The following is a 19,958-nucleotide window of genomic DNA, read 5'->3' as shown; positions in this document are numbered from 1 at the left end:
GTGGCCATGACGAAAAATGGCCAATGGTGAAAAAGGCGGACGAAGAGTTTTGAGAATGTTCGACCAATGGGGATGGGGTCGGAGTAGATTTTATGATGAGACGCAGACACGGAAATGGTGTGGCAGGCAACATTACCTGGTGTGACTTAGGTTTCACACACCGCCTGCATGATTTACTCGCTATGCATTATCTTTCGAGCTCGTTATCCACGCTTCAAGTCCCACCCAGCACAGAGAGACTAGCAGCCAGAGATGAAACTAGAGGTATAAAGTTACCGTTATGTAAATGAAGATCTGTGCCGCTAACAGTAGAGAGTGTTAACATTTATAGGAGTTTTAAGGAGTGTCATTAACGATCTAACGTCGTGATTTACCGTCCATCTTTTTTCCACCGTATTGTTATATAGTTAGATTTTGATTAAGAGCCGTTGGCCCGTCCGACTAACGAAAATGGCCCGTTGTTAATCCCGTTTGCCAACTTAAACAGTGCCAATCAGTTAACGTTGCCGAAACTTGCAAAAGTATCGATCTAGTCGATATCGGCCGATAAGCTGTTTAAAGATAATAAAACTGTTCGTCAGATAATAAAATCCCCATCCATATATTTACATATTCAAGTGGAACCGCTTTTTCCTGCAAAAATTAATTACTTTATTCACGTTTTAATGCTTTGATGCCAGTGTGAGATCAAGCCGATCTTTGTTTTATTTTTCTTCTTTCTTAATAATCTTAACTTCCTTCTTCTACACAATATAATTATATTTTCTGTCTGTCTGACTTTATTTTATTTTTCATTGAAGATTTACACGTAATATCGATGATTTTTCTGATTTTTTTTTCTTAAATTTAATATTAAAAAATGACTTTTTCTAATAATTTTCTCATTTCTCATTTGTTTTATTGACGGTCGGTAACTACTAATTAAAATATTTCATTCTTATTAATTAATTAATTAATATAAATTAATTAATTAACGGATTAAAGACTTTATTTTCCGCTAAATAATTCGATTATATTGAAATTGAATAAGATTTTAAAGAATAAAATGAGTGAAATGTATTTTTATAGAAAGTATTAAAAATTAAATATTAATATTTATTTGAAGGCAATTTCTTAATATAATATTTATTAAAGTCAAAAATTGCTTTACTTGTCAATATTTTATGTATAATTTTTAAGTTTAAATGGTCGAAGAGATTCGATGTTTCGGGATCGATCTTTGGTCGAAGATTTAAGAGAATAATCGAATTTAAATAATAAAATATTTAATTTTCTACAGTTTTTATCTTATTTATTTCTGTAAACGGATGATCGCCTTTATTATAAGATTTAATCGTTAATTAGTTCATTAACTCGATTACATCTTTAACGAGGCAGCAAAGAGTTTGAAGTGCAAGAGCGAGATTTGCCATTCAAACCGGAAGCTGCAAACAAAAATTTCCATTTCTATTGGAGAAAATGCGCATTTCACTCTTGGTATATGGAAAAAAGAGAGCTTTCTTCAAACATAATTTGTATTGACAGGAACAATCGTTGGAAACTACCGTATGATAAAGCAGCTTCTGCTATTCTCAGCACGTAATCTGACCCTCTCACGGGTCACGTACAGTCACAACCTCCGTCCATACGATTTTGGTGTCTCTTGCGGTCCGTGAGAAGCAAGGAATTAAAGAATGATCCTAGACGAACAGAGTTCTTCACTTCTGCGTGTGGCTGAAATTGAATTTTATGTCAACACAGAGCACCGTGGGTCTGGCCAAAGTGCACAAGACCCTGAAAGCTTCCGATGCCGACGCTTTTAGACTTTGTTAGGCCAACCGTGTAGAAGTGTGGCTTTCTCTTTTCTGGAGTTTTTTCTTTAGTCTTTTTTTTCCCCTCCTTCTCTTCTTATTGACATTTGGTCATGGCTCCTCCTAGTTTCTCATCGTTATACTGCTCTGGACTTAGATGAGTTGACAGCCTCGGTAAATATGATGTGTTCACTTGGCTGATTATGTAGAATCTGTTTGTCTATGCTGATATATTCTATAAGAAAAAAATTGATCCGATTTTGTTTTTTAAAAAAGATATATTTAAATATGGTGATTTTCACTTTCTACTCCTATTCTTATCGCTCGATAAGCTGTTATACACTATTATTTTTTAAATAATAAATAATACATATCCTCGACATAAAAGAAAACAAAAAATATATCTTGGAAAGTTATTTTAGACGGGAAAAATCCGGGGAATTTTTGACATTTTCGATTTATTTAAAGAAATTTCGGTAGTCGGTCCATAAGTAAAACAATAGAGCATATGTGGGGCTAAACGTCAAACTGGAGATTGGCGTGCACGGAAAGAAGGAGCGGAAAAAAAATCTATCTATAAAGAGTAAAGGGGGTGGAAAAAGAACAAGGGAAACTAAAATGCCGGGAACAAGTAGGACGTGATAAATTGAGAAGGAACCAGCGAGACATTAAGCTCCGAGCGCGGAGTGGAGAAACCCATGCAACTGATCTGGGGCCTGAGATGTCAGTATGTTAGGGAGTTAAAGATAGGAAGAAGATAGATGCTCTTGTCTTTATGATATTTTTCTCAGTCTTCCGTAAATCTTACCGATAGTGTAAGGCTCCCTGGAATATTTATGTGTTCTAGCTATTCTCTCTCCTTAGCTATAAAAGTAGAGAGGTAGTTCTCATATCAAAGCCTGGTCTCTCTCTCCCTTTAAATGGGGGGTCGGATTTAATGGAGAATGGTACGATCTTTATATTCGTACGATAAATGGTATACATAATTCCCATGCCAGATTTGCACTTGTTATCAATTTTCCGAATGACCAGTTTTCGTTTCCGTGTAGGTAGTGAATTGTATTCCCTTATTGTCCCGATCGCAGCTATGACAGTTCTCGGTCGAGTCATTTTCCTTGCAAGACGAAACTCGTAAAGTCTCTTAACGATAAAGACCCGTTAGTGGACAGAAAACATATTGCTTTAAATCTTGACCGGAAACTTGTAAGAGATATTAAACTGTCAACTGTACTTTCGCTATCACTCGACTGTGTCAATATTTGAAGATAGAAATCAATGTGGGATAAATGCGGAATCGGTTTTTGTCCCTTCCTTTCTACAAGAATTTTTTATATAAATATATTTTTAATTAAACTGCGAATTGAAGATGATATTAAATTCGCAATTGCGATGACATTTTTTGATGCATTTTTCGCCTTTGTTCTACAAGTTAAAATGGCGTTTAAAGAGCGCTTTGTGCAATCGATTGCCGTTAATTTTCTCAATAATTCAAATTCAAACAATGCCATTATTCACTTATTTTCCATTGATTAGAATTAATTTGCGGTCTGATTATGGATCCACCGCTAATTATAGTAGTAAATGAAGGATGCAGGCGGGATGCGCGATACGGATGTTGGAGTGAGAAATTTTTCAATTTTTTAATTTATTCTGTAAGATCGGTAGAGACAAGGTCTATCCATTATACACTCGACAGATGGGGTTGGATGACCGAATCAGAGACAGGTGCAGGGATATGTAGGGATCTACTTATGACAAAACAGCACGGTAGGATAGCTTCGGTGGTGTTATGGGACTGGATGTGGAATGGAAATGGTTGATGAGGTCACAAATCCATGTCATTTTCTCGCCAAAACAAATATTTGTCTGTCTGTTAGAAGAAAGAGGAGATTTTTCACATCTACCACAGAGACTGGGGATGCTAGAGATTTATCTTGTCGGGGTTACGCTTCAGCTTATTGTTTTCCGAAGAGGGACAGCCCGCATATCGAACCATAAGCCATATTTATTGTTAGAAAGGTTAAAAATAGATGGCGTGCGGAGGATTTATATATTTTAATTTTCACGATTGATTTGTAATCTGGCGGGACATTTTTCTGTCTCGTTACTTCGACTCTCGGATGGACGGAACAATGAATCAGGAAATTTAATACAGCTTTTCTCTCAGTTCTGACTGAGGCGAGGGAAGTAAAGAGAGTTAGTTGGGGTTAATGAGACAGATTCGCCCCAATCTGACAGTCCCGGACGTCATATGGGTTGGGTGAATTTATCACATGACAGACGATAATGAAATAGCCTATGACAAAAACAGCTATTATTGCTATGGAGACATCGTCATTCTGGCTTGCTAATTCACCGCACATGTTCGGGAATACATCATACAGCGGATTCTAATGAATAAAATCGTGTCTACCGCTGCCGTTATTAAGCACATGCTCGATTTTTCGACTAGCTAAATGGGGAGTAAAGGATATAATTATATTGCCGGGTGGAGAATGAAGTTTGCTGGCGACCGAGCGACGTAAGAAGTTCTTAAGGCGAGAAATATTAGCAATCATAAATCAGCATAAAACAAAAGCGTCTTCGGGCACACTAAGTCAAAAAACTAATTCCTTCCGGCGTAGTTTAGACAAAAACCTCATTTCCTTGCAAAGAGGCGACGTAACTTTAAGCCGTGACGTCATTTATAACAAGGACGGACGTCAGACTTTAGATAATGGAGTAAGATTTGCAACGTCCTGTTTAAACAAACACAAGGTAATTTTTTCTCCTGTAAACTGCAAGCTTTAACAATCGGCTGCTATCTCACCCCAAACCTCCGCTATCTGCATAAGAGGTATTAGAAGACGGGACTGCATCATTTGTGTCTCCTAAAGGTTCTCATTTCCTTTGGCGGGACTCTTCACATCTGCATGGCGACATCTATTGGCGGCCCACAATGGAACTTATCCGACTTCAGCGCCTCTGGTGACTGACGCGGCAACAATAGAAGGGCTTGTCTTACTTGGCAACTTTTGTGTCGCATTTTCCTAATTTACATTAGAATGATGAGCCTCGCTCATGAGATAAATTGGATTCCCGGTTGCTTCGCATGTCCCACACGTCTACACCCCCCGCAGAACGCCTGCTTTAATTTTATAACGGAGAGTCTACGACGGGACACCGTACCTCTCAATCTGCCAATTTCGTCAATTGGATTTCTGTGCCACTTCCCTGCTGAATTCTACTAAGTGGCTTACATTGGGTTAATTTGGGCTTGCTTTACAACTCCGCCTTACGCTTCCTACTACTTCTTGCAACATCGTTTCGGTTGATGCAAGAGATACTCTGCTAAAGGTGTAACTGTCTCCACATTGACTTGATAAAGATACTCTCTGTCTGCACAGAGAGACGTCATAAATGATAACTGATGCAAAATCCGACCCATGCTTCCTCGATATTGTCAACTTGATTGTAATGCCATTCGTTCGGTTTCCTTTTTTTAGTGGCAATTTTAAAGATCTGACAGTCTTTAATGTTAATGTTTGTATTGCAATTGAAAGATGTTCATATTTATATTTACACGAGCCGTCGTTAAAGTAGAAGCCACTCCATCTTCGTCGAAGAAACTTAAACTAGAGCACGAAATGAAGGTAAAAAGTTGTAAACGTTTGTGTCAAAAGCGTAACTTTTGAATCAGGAAAGGCGAAGAATAAACATTTATAAATCGGAAAATATCGTAATGTGTCCAACCAGTCATTAAATATAGCAACAATAGTTAATTTTAGTTAATTGAAGGGACGAAATCAAGATTGACATTCACATCAAATTAAATTATTAAAATTGATTTATTCTTTCAATACCGTGTGTCATATGGTGACCTTGCTATTTCCAAATCGATCGGAAAAGACACAACAGTAGCATAATTTCCAATCAACTAAGTATTCGCATCCCATCCCTACGTCTAATTAAATTACTCTTGTTTAGAACGAACAGCATTGGTAGACCGTGCGCTCTAGGTGGGACTGAATCACCGGTCCGTTGCCAAGCAACAGAGGGATGGCTGATGTACACCAATGCCCACCAAATATACACAACCACCTTGGCAGTTCGGGTTTTTAATAAACCGCACCTTGATAGAGGGGTGTTGAGTCACTGGGATCTATAAAAGTATCTACAGATGAATTCCTTAGAGCAAAAAAAAAGAAAGAAAACTGGTTGGTAATGGGGTGAGTGAATCACGGATAGAATAACTTTCACCCCTTGACCCGTGCAGCCAGTTTGTACTTCAGTCTCACGACATTTAGCTTAGAAGTTGTGCAAGTCATGCACTACTGCATTGTCCAATAAAGACAAGTATCTCGTAAGCCGTATCGAGTTCGTCCAGTGGTTGATAAATGGTGCATAAACCTGCATAATATTAGATTACAAGAATACTATTTGTTACTAAAATGGAGATTATTGTAATAGCAAATTTATTAGTTTAACAGAAAATGTGTGTCAATACATTAACAACAATCAATATTGATTTGGTGCGGTATATGGCGAGTTTGTGGCACAGCCTTTAGGCATTTATTCTTAATTAAGTTAAAATAGACAAACATTGCCCTTTGCTGTTCGTAATGTCAACAGAAATTATCCGAAATTGCATTTTGGTGGCAGTACTCGGATACCTTTAGATAAACATCATCCTTAGATATCCAACTCGGAGGTTTTTGGGCAAGCAGCGGCAATTTTTCTCCGTTGCTTTATTAACATTAGTGCTTTCTGCAAACTTGGTTAGGGGCAAGCAAGCAAGACGCACTGTATAAGTGACGAAAGATTTCCATTTTCGGCTAATTACTTAATTTGTGTTTTCATAAATGACAGTAGCAAACATTATCGAGTAATTTAATTCGATTCACGAAGTGTTCGTGGCCCGCAGCCATAGGCGACGCAGCGGATCATTCCTGTGAAAACAAACACCTGTCCAAGTATTGGAGAGTAACCTCTTCACCCCGGGCGTATCGGACATTACCACTTGCAGCACGGTTTCCATTCGTTCTAGCCTAATGTCCTTAGTTGATTGGTCGGTAGAAAACTCAACAACTGGCCACTCTATAAACTTCCCCAGTTACAAGAGTAGCAACAGGATCTGGTCAACTGATTCCGTGGAAAACAAAAAAAGACTTTTAAGTTCCGGAAATTGCTACTTCCCTTCTCTAAGTATCGGGTATGGCTATCTTGTTTGCCTTCTACGCAGTCACATATAAGGTTTCAGTCGGCGACTTCCATTCGAATTTAACTTCACTATTTTCTAGCCAGAATCTGATGGGTTGTTGACACAGGTGTCTGTTTAACTTCCTGCCCGGGATACATAAGGTTTCGATGACCAATGTGTCAACAGTCTGAAAACATAATCATCTGTTAATTAAGTAGGAATTGTAGCCATATTCCGTTTAAAAATAATAAATGAATAGGCTGGGTTCGGTGTATTTTTCTCGGCGAAAATTCGATAGATTTATTTAGAGAAACGTTAACTGTCGCTAAGGACTGTTTGTTGAAGCCACTAAATTAGGAATTTTTCAAATGCATCGCTCTTTCAGCCAAGACCATTAAACTCTTACTTCAGTAAATAACATGTTGAATAAAGAATGCACAAACGTCAGCTCGCTTTCTACCTTTTTTTTGTTTTGCTTCCCTCCCCTCTATCCTACAGTTCCCTAGTGAGTAGGACACAGCCTCACGCCCCCATACAGCTTGGCATTAATCTTCAAATTGACTTGTCTTCTTGATTAAAATATTCCTGAATAATTCCTAGGTTTGGGTCATTCAGTAATTGAGTTGTCCGTCCTGGGGCTTTGCGACTCGATCGTGTGTCAGGCGATCTGGCTGCTGAAATGTTTTTCCTTGTGCTCCCCGGGTGGTAGGCGCTTTATGTTTTACAGATTTACTCTTATTAATTGTTGAACGCGTAGCGACCAGACTAAGAAGGAAAAAAAGTACTTTTTATTACAGTACTCGGTATATATGCCGATATCAGAAGAGGGTAATTACTTTCTATATAGCCGGAATAATTTATAGGAAGAAAGAGAGTTGGAGCATCAGCACGGAGTAGAAAGATGGTCGTATATCTTTTCTAATAGCGAGATGCTTCTTGTTGTTGAAGAAGTGCAGAGAAAGAAAACTCACAAAACATTTCGGTGTCTGAAATGTCCGGAGCAGTACTGACCAGTCATGTGTCCCATGCTCGTCAACAGTGAACTTCACTCCGTTGCCATGAGAACCAGTCCTCCAGAGAGTGGCCTTTCTAGTAGTGGAGGACACATTCAAACTGATCTATGGCTCATATACTTCCCTTTTATTCTTCTTCGGAGAGTGGGTCTACGTCGTTAATCGCGGATAGCAATGGTAATCGTACTTTACCCATGTCCAGTCAGTTTCTCGATGCACATGGGACAACAGCATGTGGCAAACACGGGACGGCAATCTGCCCCTACCTATATGGCACTTTCCCGTTTTTATTCTAGAAAGACCAGAAACAATATTAATTTATAAGAGGGGAGAGATGAAAAAAAGCCCAGAATGAATATTTAAGCGTAATCAAGCGCAAGTCGGTGAAGGGCAGAAAAACGCTCAACAGATAGATAGAACATTAAAGGAAGAGAAATAACTCACGGGCCTTAACAATGGAACGTCTGAATGCTATAAAAGTTACTTTAATTTTTAAACACGAGTCCCGCCATATGTTTCCTGGCAAAACGGCTAGTTTAAATCTTACGGATTTCCGTCGTTCATTAAAGGTTCCCCGGTGAAAAGACAATAAAGAGCGAGAAGCGGTAAATGTTTATTAGGAGGGAAAGAGAGATATTGTTGGCGTCCAAAAGACACACACACGGCGAAGGAGGAGAGGCCGGCGACTCTCATGCATGGTTGCAACTGTATGTAAATGAATGCAGCAGAACTGGCGTCACATTAACTTATATTTATTTCTCCACTAGGCTGATCACATTTGCATAACTTCCTCTCCGGATGTTTTATTGGTTGTTAATGGGAAGACGTCATAGAGTCAGAGTCTTCCAGTCTCTGCTTTAGAAACCACATTAAACTTTCGTTCTCTCCCATCGTCTTTTTGCGCCAGTTGCTCGCATGACAATTATGATGATCATTGGAGCAGAATTCGTCCCTGCTATTCTTTATTTCCTTGGAAATTGGCATCTTCTTCTCCAATATTATCGAAGCGGAAGGAAGTTTGCTTGGTTTTACTTTTTCCCTCCGCCCGGATTCTTTTATGAAGTATTAAAACCGGGATTAAGTTGCGTAAAGAGTGCTAGAAAGATCACTTTAGACTAGTCATCAGTTAGATAAACAGTAAGGTGTGGGAGGAACACAACGAGAAAAAGTCCTGGTAATTTCCAAGCTGTGGATTAGGTGAGATGTTTTTATTCAGCTTGGTGACAGTTCAATCCTCTTAAAGAGAATGGAAAAACAAGAGCGAGGCAGAAAAAATTCACAAAATAAAAAAAAACTCAACAAGTGTGTACCGATGTAAAGGCATATCTCAAATAAATAGGATTTTTTCATTTTCTTATATTTGTCACCATACCGCTTTTTGTATTGTCCTGAGGAGATTATTTGTCGTTTGATAATCTCCTTATATAAACCGACTTGACAAAAAATGTGTTATGTTAGCTTCAATTACTCGTAGAAGTGTATGTTTGTTCTGATAACATTTCGCTATTTATTTATTCATGAATATTTTTTCTTTTTTATTTTCCTTTCCTTAATTTGGTCGAAAATAATTCAAATACTCGTAAACGCTATTTTTTAAATCTTTATTTGGAAAATGAAAAATACGATAAATGCATTTTTTCTTCTGTCCTAACAACAGTAAAATTAATTATATTTATTTTGAGCAATTAAAATAAGAAAAATATGTTTAATCCTTCGAGGTGTCCTTTATATTTTTAATTGGGTAAGAAAGAAAATGGAAAATGTTACAAAGTTATTCACTTATGTAACAAATGTCAGGCAGTTATTTGCCAGGAGAAAAATCTAAAAAGAACGGCAACAAGTCATCATCAGAAAGGAAAGAGTTGTTGGAACTTACTACATCTTGCTGTCAGGTGGAATAGATGGAGCATACACAGGTGAATGACATCCTGATTACAGTGATGCACAAGAGCAAGCCTTTCTCCTTTACGCCGAACAGATTTGGGGGAAGGAGACAAGAACAATCAGCCACATTTCGTCCTCCTTGATCCCCCCCTCTGCCTGATGACTGGCGCACTCTGCTAATGATTAATGATAGCAGTGTATTGTCTGGTCTTCCCTTGGCAGTCCTAGCTACACCATGCCAGTGCTAACTCTGCTGCAGATCTCTAATAAATCTCGTGCTTTCTCGGACCCTGTCTGTACTCTCTTCTTCTCATCACTCTCTGACTTAGCTAAGACTTAGCTCGCCTAGAGGGGAAAACATCCGGACCTCCGCTCCCCCCAGCCTATGGCAATATTTTACCCCATCGTCCCAGACGCCAGCGAGCCTGACATAGATTGTCTTGCCGGACTTGTATCACGGGGAGCTTCACTTGCTCTATACGTGGCTTGCATTAATCATCATTAGTGTTCTGCACTGTTTTGAGATGGCATCTAGTGAGGCGAACGTGGCTACCTAGTCACGTGAACTGTTTTTACTTCGGATGCACATCATTTGTACCGAAATGTAAAAGCTATAATGTAATGGCCGATATATTTCCCTCAAGATTTACTTAAAGTTACGCTAGTAGATTTTCTAATGCATTCTCCGCGATGACTGATGGTTTGCTTCGGATTTTGATTTTATCTAAAATGCTTTTTCTCTTCCCCACCTTCGCTTTTTCATCTTTAAAAATTAATTAACATTTTATCAATTCTTCCACTCTTCATTCGTCGTTTCTTCAAATTGTTACAAATAACTCCGTATCGATGGCTTCATTTTGTAAAATTTAGACAAAAAAAGAAAAATGGCTCCTCTGTCTCGTTTTTAACAGTTAAAATAAATAATGAAAAATCAAAGGAAATCACGTGATATTCCGAGATTGAATTTTCTGGTATCTTTAAAAAGATGGATGTAGCGGTTGGGCTAAGCCATATTTGATTTAATAGCAGCGTGGTGTTACTTTCATCCCCTGTGCTTGTTGACCCTTGGGAAATGCCAGGGGCCAAGAGGACAAGTGAGAGTGAGGGGAGCTCTACGGGTATAAACATTAATAAATGCTCCGAATTATCATTAAAATAATCTCCGCTCATATATTATATATCGTCCTGTATAATATGGCCGCAGAGCAAAAAAAAAAATCCGAATTTAGTGAAGTTGGGAGGGAAAAAATTTGAAAGAATCTTTGACAAAGTCATTTAGTGCAAGTTTGTGATATACAATAAAGAGAAGAAAGCGAATGGAAGGCAAGACAGTTACAACAGGGAGACATGACACAGAAAAACTGAACTTGTTGACTTTCTAATTACTCTACTAAGGTATATGTAGACAAAAGAAAGAGTTTATCCATTCTAACTTAGACTGTAGCTATTGTAGAGAGGGCGTTGGTAGGCGTTCGAGCTTAATTAAAACCGCCAATTACAACCAATACGGACAAAAAGTGTTAATTAACGTCCAAGTTTTATGATGAGAAAGTACCACAGATGTAGCCTAGCGACAACTCAGGATAATGCGAACTGAAGTAATTACTGTCTCGTTCTTGAGAATTGGAAATGAGTGTAGCGACGCAAGAAATTCTTGTCCGAAACAATATGTGAAACCATCAGAATAAAAGTACAAGACTAGAAGATTGTAACGAGACCGAAAAATAAGAAAAAAGAAAAAAAAAGAACTTTTGATGTCAGGAGATTTAGAACTTTGACAGGAAAGAAACATACCTATTCACTTTGTGGTGGGCGGTTAGAAAAGTACAGAATAATTAATACAAACTTTTAAGAAAATTCTTTTTAAATCCCTTTTTTAATTGTTTAATAATTCCTGGAAATTTTTCTAAAAATTAATTTTTTAATAAATTGTAATTAAAAATATAAATCCCTGGCAATGTGGCTACTCCGCATAACGTTTAAATTTAACGGCGAAGCCGACTTTAATAATGGATATATGGATAAAAAGAAAAATTGGATTTTTATTTTTGTGATTGAAGGCGGTATGTGACGTCATAAATTCATTGCTCCCCTCTCGCAATCTAGGATTTTTCGGTTCACGGTATCCATTGTCTGGATAGAGCCCGAGGGGTCTCAGTTAGCACACATTGTCCCTTAAATGTATTTGCCCTTTCTGGTCCGATGGTACACGAACGGGAAATCATTCCCTGCTTCAGAAGCTGAATTCATTGGTCACGGTACCGGAAGTACGTAGGAAGACCGGAACTTGACCAGCTGTCACTGTTAATCGATGAGGATGAATCAAATATTCTAGTTGGAACACGTGGCTATGTTTCACCCTTCACAATAATGGCTATAGTCAGAGACGGGTGTCATGGCAGATATATTAGTTCACATTTTCCTTATTGTATCTGTCTGAAAATCGTGTAAACTGAAATTCTTCTATTTTTCTTTCGCTCGGGGAAGCAACGGTGGAAGGAAAAAGAAGGGAGGAGAAGGACGGATAGGTTATTAAATAATTCTAACTGGAAAACCGTAGAAGAAAATGCATATATGCTTAGTTTAAAACCATTCTTATAATCTTAAAAGGCGTATTTACACATCATAAATCTAAAATCAAGTTAGAGTCTTTAGCGGATGATTGCTTCTGCTTTCAAACAAGACTCTCCGTAGAGAGCAATAGAAAAGCAAAGCAGACACAGCCAATAGTATAACATTACGAACTCGAGCCGTAACGAGCTCGGAGACTGTTGGAGACAATTTATCGCCATTTTACAGTTCGCCAAGGGGAAGCACACCCCCATCTCTCTCTCTGGCTGTCCAAACCAAGCCACAGTTTGTAAGATGCTAGTTAGCATGCATCCCGTCTGTACTATTGATTCGTGCATGTTAATGTTGAGATCGTTCTCGACTGCGCAGTGGACCAGCGAACAGAAAGCTGGCGAAGAATCAGCCAGAGACATCTCTAACCATACCGAGAGGTAAGTGTACCAATATTTTCTCTGTAGTGGGGGAATTCCAAAAATAATGAATAGTGGGGAAGAAAGCCGCACCCCCCGAGCGAGAGAGCTAGTGCAGTCGGCTATATTAATACTCAATATCATGTGGACAGACGGGATTGGTGGCTGCTGAGTGACAAATCAGAAGGCAGAATCCTCCAATTGCGGACACCGCCCAGGCACGGCAGTTCCCAATTTGACACGTTGCAAATAATCTAACCGTGAATTAGTATTTCCCACCCACGATTATTTTTATACAAGCCCTCCGCACGCTGGGGTGGAGCCGTTTTCCAGCATAACTAACTTTTCATTAGTTTGTGCCGCGTTAAAAAAACAAACAACAACAACAAAATACATATATAATAACAAGGCACTCGATTCTGATGATGCAGTCCACATAAAGCTCGTATGGAGAAAATACTTCATCCTCGTGCTCGGTGGCATAGGGCACTGCTTAGACACTACAAGCAACCAATAACAAAAAAAGCAATAGATATTAAATGAATAAATTAGTATCCTCTGCTGTTTTTTATTTTAATTCCCTGCGCGTTCAGACAGATTAATTGGGGCATAATTAATTTTTTATTAGCTGTATGCTAAAAAATTAAAATATTGCAGATTTATTTATTTTTTCCGTGTATTTTGCAGCTAAAATAGGATTATAAGCAGGTTATTTGGTAACTCGAAAACAAGAAAAAATGGGTCTACCTAGTGTTATATAATTTATCACTGCTTTAAAAAAAGGGGGATTTTTGCATGATTTTATATAAAAATTATGCAAAAATTGTGTCGCAATTTTCACATTTTTATATTTAAAAATTGAGGAAATGTTATAAAAATATAATTACCGTTATAATCACTTAATAATCAATATTATAACAACCCCGATGCTAGTTAATTAAATTTAAAACGTGTAATAATGCAAAATATTCGAATTTAACGGTATAATAATTACAATATTACGAAATTAATAATAATAGAGCTAAGAAGACTCAGAAATTTAAAAAAAATGTAAAATTAATGTGTTTAAAGGATAGCACCCAGGAGGCAGAAAACTATCGATGCTAATTATTATACAGCTTGTAGTAACGAGATTCTATATTATTCTAAGGTTATATAAGTGCTAAAAAATAACGGTAACGATCGATGGAGTAAAAATATAAATCGAATAGCTTGCTCTTAACAGAAATTAGTTTAAGTAATATAAAGATAAAGTGTTATTTTAAAATTTTTTAAACAGGAAGGAGGGGGAAAAATTGCGTTTTGCACCATGTTTTTCGACTTTTAAAAGTTAATGGGTTAGTGGTGCAACACTGTTTCGTTATAAATATTTTAAGCACTTTTTAAACATTTATATTTTCTAGGGGGAAAAAAAGAATTAAAGAAAAGGTAAAAAGAAAAATAGAGTTTTATAAAGGAAGAAAAGAAAGAAATAACTATAGAAAGATAGCCGATAGGATAAATATAATTCAGACTTTATAATCCAAGCATACTTTAAAAATTCAATTGTACTGAATTCGTTATCGGCATAATAAATAGAATTTAAAATTCCTGTCAGAGTCTTCTAAAACGGAATTCTATAAAGGTTAACTCCTAAGAGACATTCAATAATTTATTTGCTCGGAAGGGCCTCGGAGACTTGATTTTGGGATTTGGGAGTCCATCAAATTAGGAGGCGTATTACAATATAGAATAGTGTAAAAGATAAATGATTATCTGACAATTATCTTTAACTAAACAGCTTTTCTTGAGATTTAAAGTATTAACCGAGATGAAAATCCTATCGAAGAACTGCTAATTAACTAAAGGTTAAATAAGAAATGCTTGTTAGGGGGCTTACTGGTTATCTCCTTAGCTTGGAAAGAATGTTCGTCGATTGTCTTTATTAAAGACGCGCTAATAGTTTAAAGAAAGCTTAAAATAGATTTAGAATAATAGATTTTACAGGATAAAACTTTGTTTCGATACTTTAAAGTGTTATAATGCTTTTCGGTCGATGGAGTTGTCGGAGGAGATTGGATGGGGTGTGATGGCATATTATAACCAGATATGATAATAAAAAGAGGGTCTTATTCATTTAGAGAAGGCTCCTCCTCTGCAAAGCTCCACCTCCCGCTTCCTTATCACCAATTATTTTTCTTCTTGGTGTCCTGTTCATTCACTGTTCGCCACTGGCCACATTCCTCCTCGGTAGATGATGAGGACTTCCTTCGATAGGCCTCCAGGCGAAAGTAGACAAAGTTTTAATGGATCCAGGTAATTACAGGCCACAGACACTATCCTAATTGAATGGAGAGTATAGCTAGTCCTCAGCAACTTAATCACTGCAGGGAAAGTTTATTAAAGGGTTGTGGACTGAGGGAAACTTAATACCTTGATGTTTTGATGTTGAATCGCCTCTCATCCCTTAAGGTTTAGTTGCAGAGTAGGATAAATGATATCTTTTAATCTTAACGCTGTTTAAATTCATTTATTTCCCCTCGTCGTTATCATTCACGGATATATTCCGCCTTTGTAAAATTTAATTATATATTTCTCGCAACCTTCGCACGAGTTCAGCAGCGAAAAGATTGAGACGATAGAAAAGGGGGTATTTTAAATTTTAAATTTTTATACCGGAAACGAATATAAAAATCACACGAAGAGCAGTTTAAAGAGGAGTTAAATTTGTACTTTGTCGAGTTTTTAATTAAAATATCGAGATGCCTTCTAGCTTTGTTTAGTTTTTCTCCAAGTAAATGCGTAGAGTCTATTAAAAAGTAGAAAATTACGTAGCAAATGAAAACTAAGAAACTCGTTATTTTAAGAAAAAAATTTGAAAAAAGCATCGATCTTAAGCAGTTATGACTGAATGATTTCGAATCTTCATCATTAATTAGTTTCTAATCTAAAACAGAATTAAAAGTATTCGCAGGAAAAAAGTCGAAAGAAGAAATCCCATTGGTAGAGATTCGAAGAATTTTTACGCTTAATTGTGCCAATGCCGTCCGTTTAAATTTTCCACACCAAATAGCCGAAAAACACAATTTGTGCATAAAACACGGCCAATGCCTGCAACAACTACGCTGTCTTAATCACCACTTGTACGCTACAATTGTTTAATTACACTGCAAGTCTGTATTAACTTTGCCAATCAAGACTATGCTTACCGGAGATTGAATGGCCAACCTCTATTAGATACAACAGGGAGCAGGTGTTTCTAGCGCTATGTGACACCCAAGAACTGTTCCGGTGACCCGAAACTACGACTAAATATTACACTGCTGAGACCGGGATGACACTTTCTCTCTATGTCATAAACTAGACTCGACTCACTTTACAAATCCCCCTGACTTCCACTTTTTCCATAAGTCTTGTCCATAAAGAAAATCCTTTTAATTAAAACAAGGTTATATAAAATAACGTATAACCCCCTAAAATTTTCAAATCTATTTATAGTATCTTTCTCTTTGTAGCAGACATAGCGGGAGAGTGTGTGAATAAACACAGAGTTTATCCTGGAGGTAAGATACCCGCATCATCAGAGAATCGATACCTATGTCCAAATAGTAGATTGTTTCTATTATAAACGTTCAGAACATCCCGCAACAGGTCCTATTAAAAACTTACTCCGCTCTAATAGCAGCAAATAATAGTAAAGAACCACTGGCGAGTATCTTTCGTAATAAGGGTCTATATATTATCTTCTATTTTCACGACTTTCTTAAGTATGGCAACAATGCCGAGTTTATGGTGATGGTGGAAGAGTTGTGTCTTCTTTAATTTCCTGACTACTCCAGAAACTTCCCAGCTATCCATCACTAACAATATTGACCCTTTCCCACCAACAACGACATGTCCTTCTACTAATGGGCTTTGGCAGAAACTTCAGGAAGACAATACTCATCAATATTTGATGGACTACCTCTCTCTTTCTTTCGATTCTGCACATGACCGTTCGAGGAACATTATTTATAATTGTAATTAAAGGTTTTCCGGGTCATTAGTTTCTGATGGAAGACGGAGGGGTGCCGGACAAGCACGGAACAAATGTGTCCACTCTCTAGTAACACGATACTTGTATGGAATCGTACGAATGAAGAACGGATTGCTTGGAATTCTAATAAAAGCCGGAGGAAATATGTTCTTGAGACAGTTCGTTTCGTCTGTCTGGTAAGACGGAATGTAAATTGTTAAACTCATTAACTACTTGTACTGACCAAGAGAATTTTCTCCTGATGGAAACGAGTAGCAGAAAAAATATATATATAGAATAGAGTTATCTCTAGAGTTGTATTTTCTGTAAATCAAATAAGGAAAACTTAAAAAAAAATTTTGGTAGATGCGAAAATCACGGTTGCCGAGTTGTGGACACGCAAAAGTAGTGTGGAGCAGGTGACTAAATAATGCAAGTTGAACGCACAAATAACAAGAAACTGTAGATTTAGATTTGAATAATTTAGTTGGCAACATCCATGTTGGACATTGTTACTTTCAGAGTTTCACTAGGAGAAGAAAAGAGGAGGATTTGGGGGAAGGACGGATGTTGATTGGAGCAATGGGGGCTGCAAGTGGGAACAAGACAGGTGGTAGAGCAACACAGACGGACTTTGCTATCAGGGAACGGGAAGTTTTTTCCAGTAGTCATTTAGAAATCCTCTTACAAATAATGCACCTAGAGAAGAATCTTCCAATTGGTAATTAACACTGTCATGTTCTAGTGCAGTGTCGTTGGTACTTTAGCAGACAGGAATCTTCAGTTGGTTGCCTGTGACAATTACTTCCCTTACTCTTTAGCTGTTTCTCCTCGGACTTTGCAGGCACAAAAACTTTGCTACTAACCCATTGTTGTGATGGAATTAACAACAACGTTTCTTAATGGCTCTCATCGCATTTTCTCTTTTACAATTCGGAAGAACAAATAGGAAAAGAAATCTTTCATTAGCGGAAGCGTAAAGGGATTTAATATTTTCTGTTCTAAATCGAACAGTCAATCAACGACTGCTGCATTCTTTCTAATCGTCAATTGCTTTCAATCTCTTAACGAACTAAATTAAATCCGTTTTGTGGTAATCTTCTTGCAGTCAGTTAAAACATCCATTATTGTTATTTAGCCATATGCGGCTAGATGGGGAATTAACAACAGATTATATTATATAACAAAACTCGTTCTGCTAATTAATAAGCAGCGAAAAGTTAGCAAGATGTTTAAAAAACTCTACTAGTTCGAGCCTAGTAAACAAACCGTCTGAGCGAATCGGTGCTTAATCTACATTTAGTCTACTTCGTGTCAGCGAAATTACTTAGCAGTCTTCTTGTATAGGTTCTTGACTTTTATGGCTCGACTAGAGAAGGAAAGGTTTTACTATTGTCCTGGGACCAACCAGATTCTCTGCGAAAATTGCAGGGCATCTACAAGATCGTTTAAAACTCATTACAGTTTGTGAAATGCTAAATAGGCAGGCCACCAGTGGTAAGGGTTAAAACTCACAAGAGACAAAGAGAGGTCACAATCCACCATTATTGATTGTAGATTGAGCGAAGGAGAAACTCCATTTGTTGGGAGCAGCAACCCGTGAAATGTCGAGAGTTCCATGTAGCTCCCAAGACCAGGACAAAGTTCAGTCGAGCCAATTACTCTACCCGTGAGACAGCAACAGTCCTTTTTATAGGACCTCTACGTCATTTACAGAAGTGCCCCAGTCTTGATACACTCTAAAATGTGGTATATCTGCCATAATAACATCAATCCACGTCATCTTTGTGCATTGGCGGATTTCATTTCTTGAATTCCCAGGGCGCATCTCGTCTCCATAACATCAGACGTTTTGTCATTTCATCCCATCCGCTGCGCCCTTCACACGCTCGCATTTGAACTGTTTACCTCTATCTATTTTTCTACCCACCTTTCCCGTATTATATACGATCCTACCAATAAAAGATAACATGTATTTAACTTTCTACTAGTTCTACACCATCTAACAGTTTATCCATGGCAAAATAACCGAAAAGAGATAAGAGAGAGGCACCCTTATCCCTCTTAAATAAGAGAAACTTATATTGATTTAATGCTAAACTCTTCAAAAATTCATTAGGCGCGAAATTAGTTACTTTCTTTATAAACTTAAAATAGATGTTAGCTTTACTGTAGGTGTAGTTCTAATGACACAAAAGTGTTTGTCGTCTTATTGTGTGCTGACTTACTATATTTAGTATCCTATTGCACGGCATATGAATAGAATGCCATACATAAGATGATTTTGGCACATCGACATCGGTGGCATTCTCGCTGGGGGTATCCAACACCACAAATTACTGTTATAACCCATTTCCGGATTTAAAACAACAAAAAAAATCTAAATAAGTATAGAGTTGCTTGTTATGATGCTAAGAACTATATATACTAACTGAATGTATCTTTTGTTTGTCGGCTATATTTATTTATAACCATTAAAAAAATTATATTTGGTTGTATAGTCGTTGTTTTCGGTAGTAAAAGTATCCAGGGTATGGATACGCGGCTTTAAAAATTTTCAGGAGTAAAAAAAATAGAGAGAAAGAATGAATAAATGTCGAGTTATGTAAAAATAAAGTTGTTTATCTTGTTTATTTTTTGTATTTCTTATTCGGAAAATTGCTCTTCGGTTTTGCAGTTTTAAAAATTCAGGCTCTTTCAACAAATTAACGAAAATTACTTTTATGTGACGTGACGAAAGATTGCAGCAGGATGATGCAGCTGCATCTTTTTAATGCCGTTAGAGAATTTAGTCAAATGGATGAAAGAATTCCTTAGTGTGTGAAAACAAGCCTTGGCAGATTTTCTGCAATTTAAGTGAAAAGTAGAAGATATCTAGAAAGTCCCGCAGGATGTTGATCTAACGTGCATTTTGCTTATATGTGATTGATCTGGGCTTGTCCCTGCGCTCTCAAGAACCAACATTGGGCGGTAATTTCACTGGAGGTGAGGATATTGAACCTGTTTAAAGAAAGCATTAGTTTTACAGAATACACCGCTGCTAGGGGATAAAGTATTGATTGGCTTGGTTTGAAAGCCAATAGTGTGGCATCTCTCTGTTCAGTCTCCCAAAGAACT

The 19,958-nt window shown here is 37.4% G+C and overlaps 1 long non-coding RNA gene across 1 annotated transcript in view; it reads right to left on the bottom strand.

The window, feature by feature from the left end:
- Positions 1–1,248: 1,248 nt before the first annotated feature.
- Positions 1,249–19,958, bottom strand: part of LOC136982972 (uncharacterized) — a 70,810-nt gene continuing 52,100 nt past the window's right edge. The window contains exon 6 of the long non-coding RNA XR_010881957.1: positions 1,249–2,025. This is a non-coding gene — a long non-coding RNA (uncharacterized lncRNA). The remainder of the gene's footprint in view (positions 2,026–19,958) is intronic.

This window comes from Centruroides vittatus, unplaced genomic scaffold, assembly GCF_030686945.1.
Source record: "Centruroides vittatus isolate TY-2023 unplaced genomic scaffold, ASM3068694v2 contig_875, whole genome shotgun sequence".
In the NCBI taxonomy this organism is placed as follows: Eukaryota; Metazoa; Arthropoda; class Arachnida; order Scorpiones; family Buthidae; genus Centruroides; species Centruroides vittatus.
Note: the sequence above shows the minus strand (reverse complement) of the source record. Positions and strands in the feature narration are given on the sequence as shown.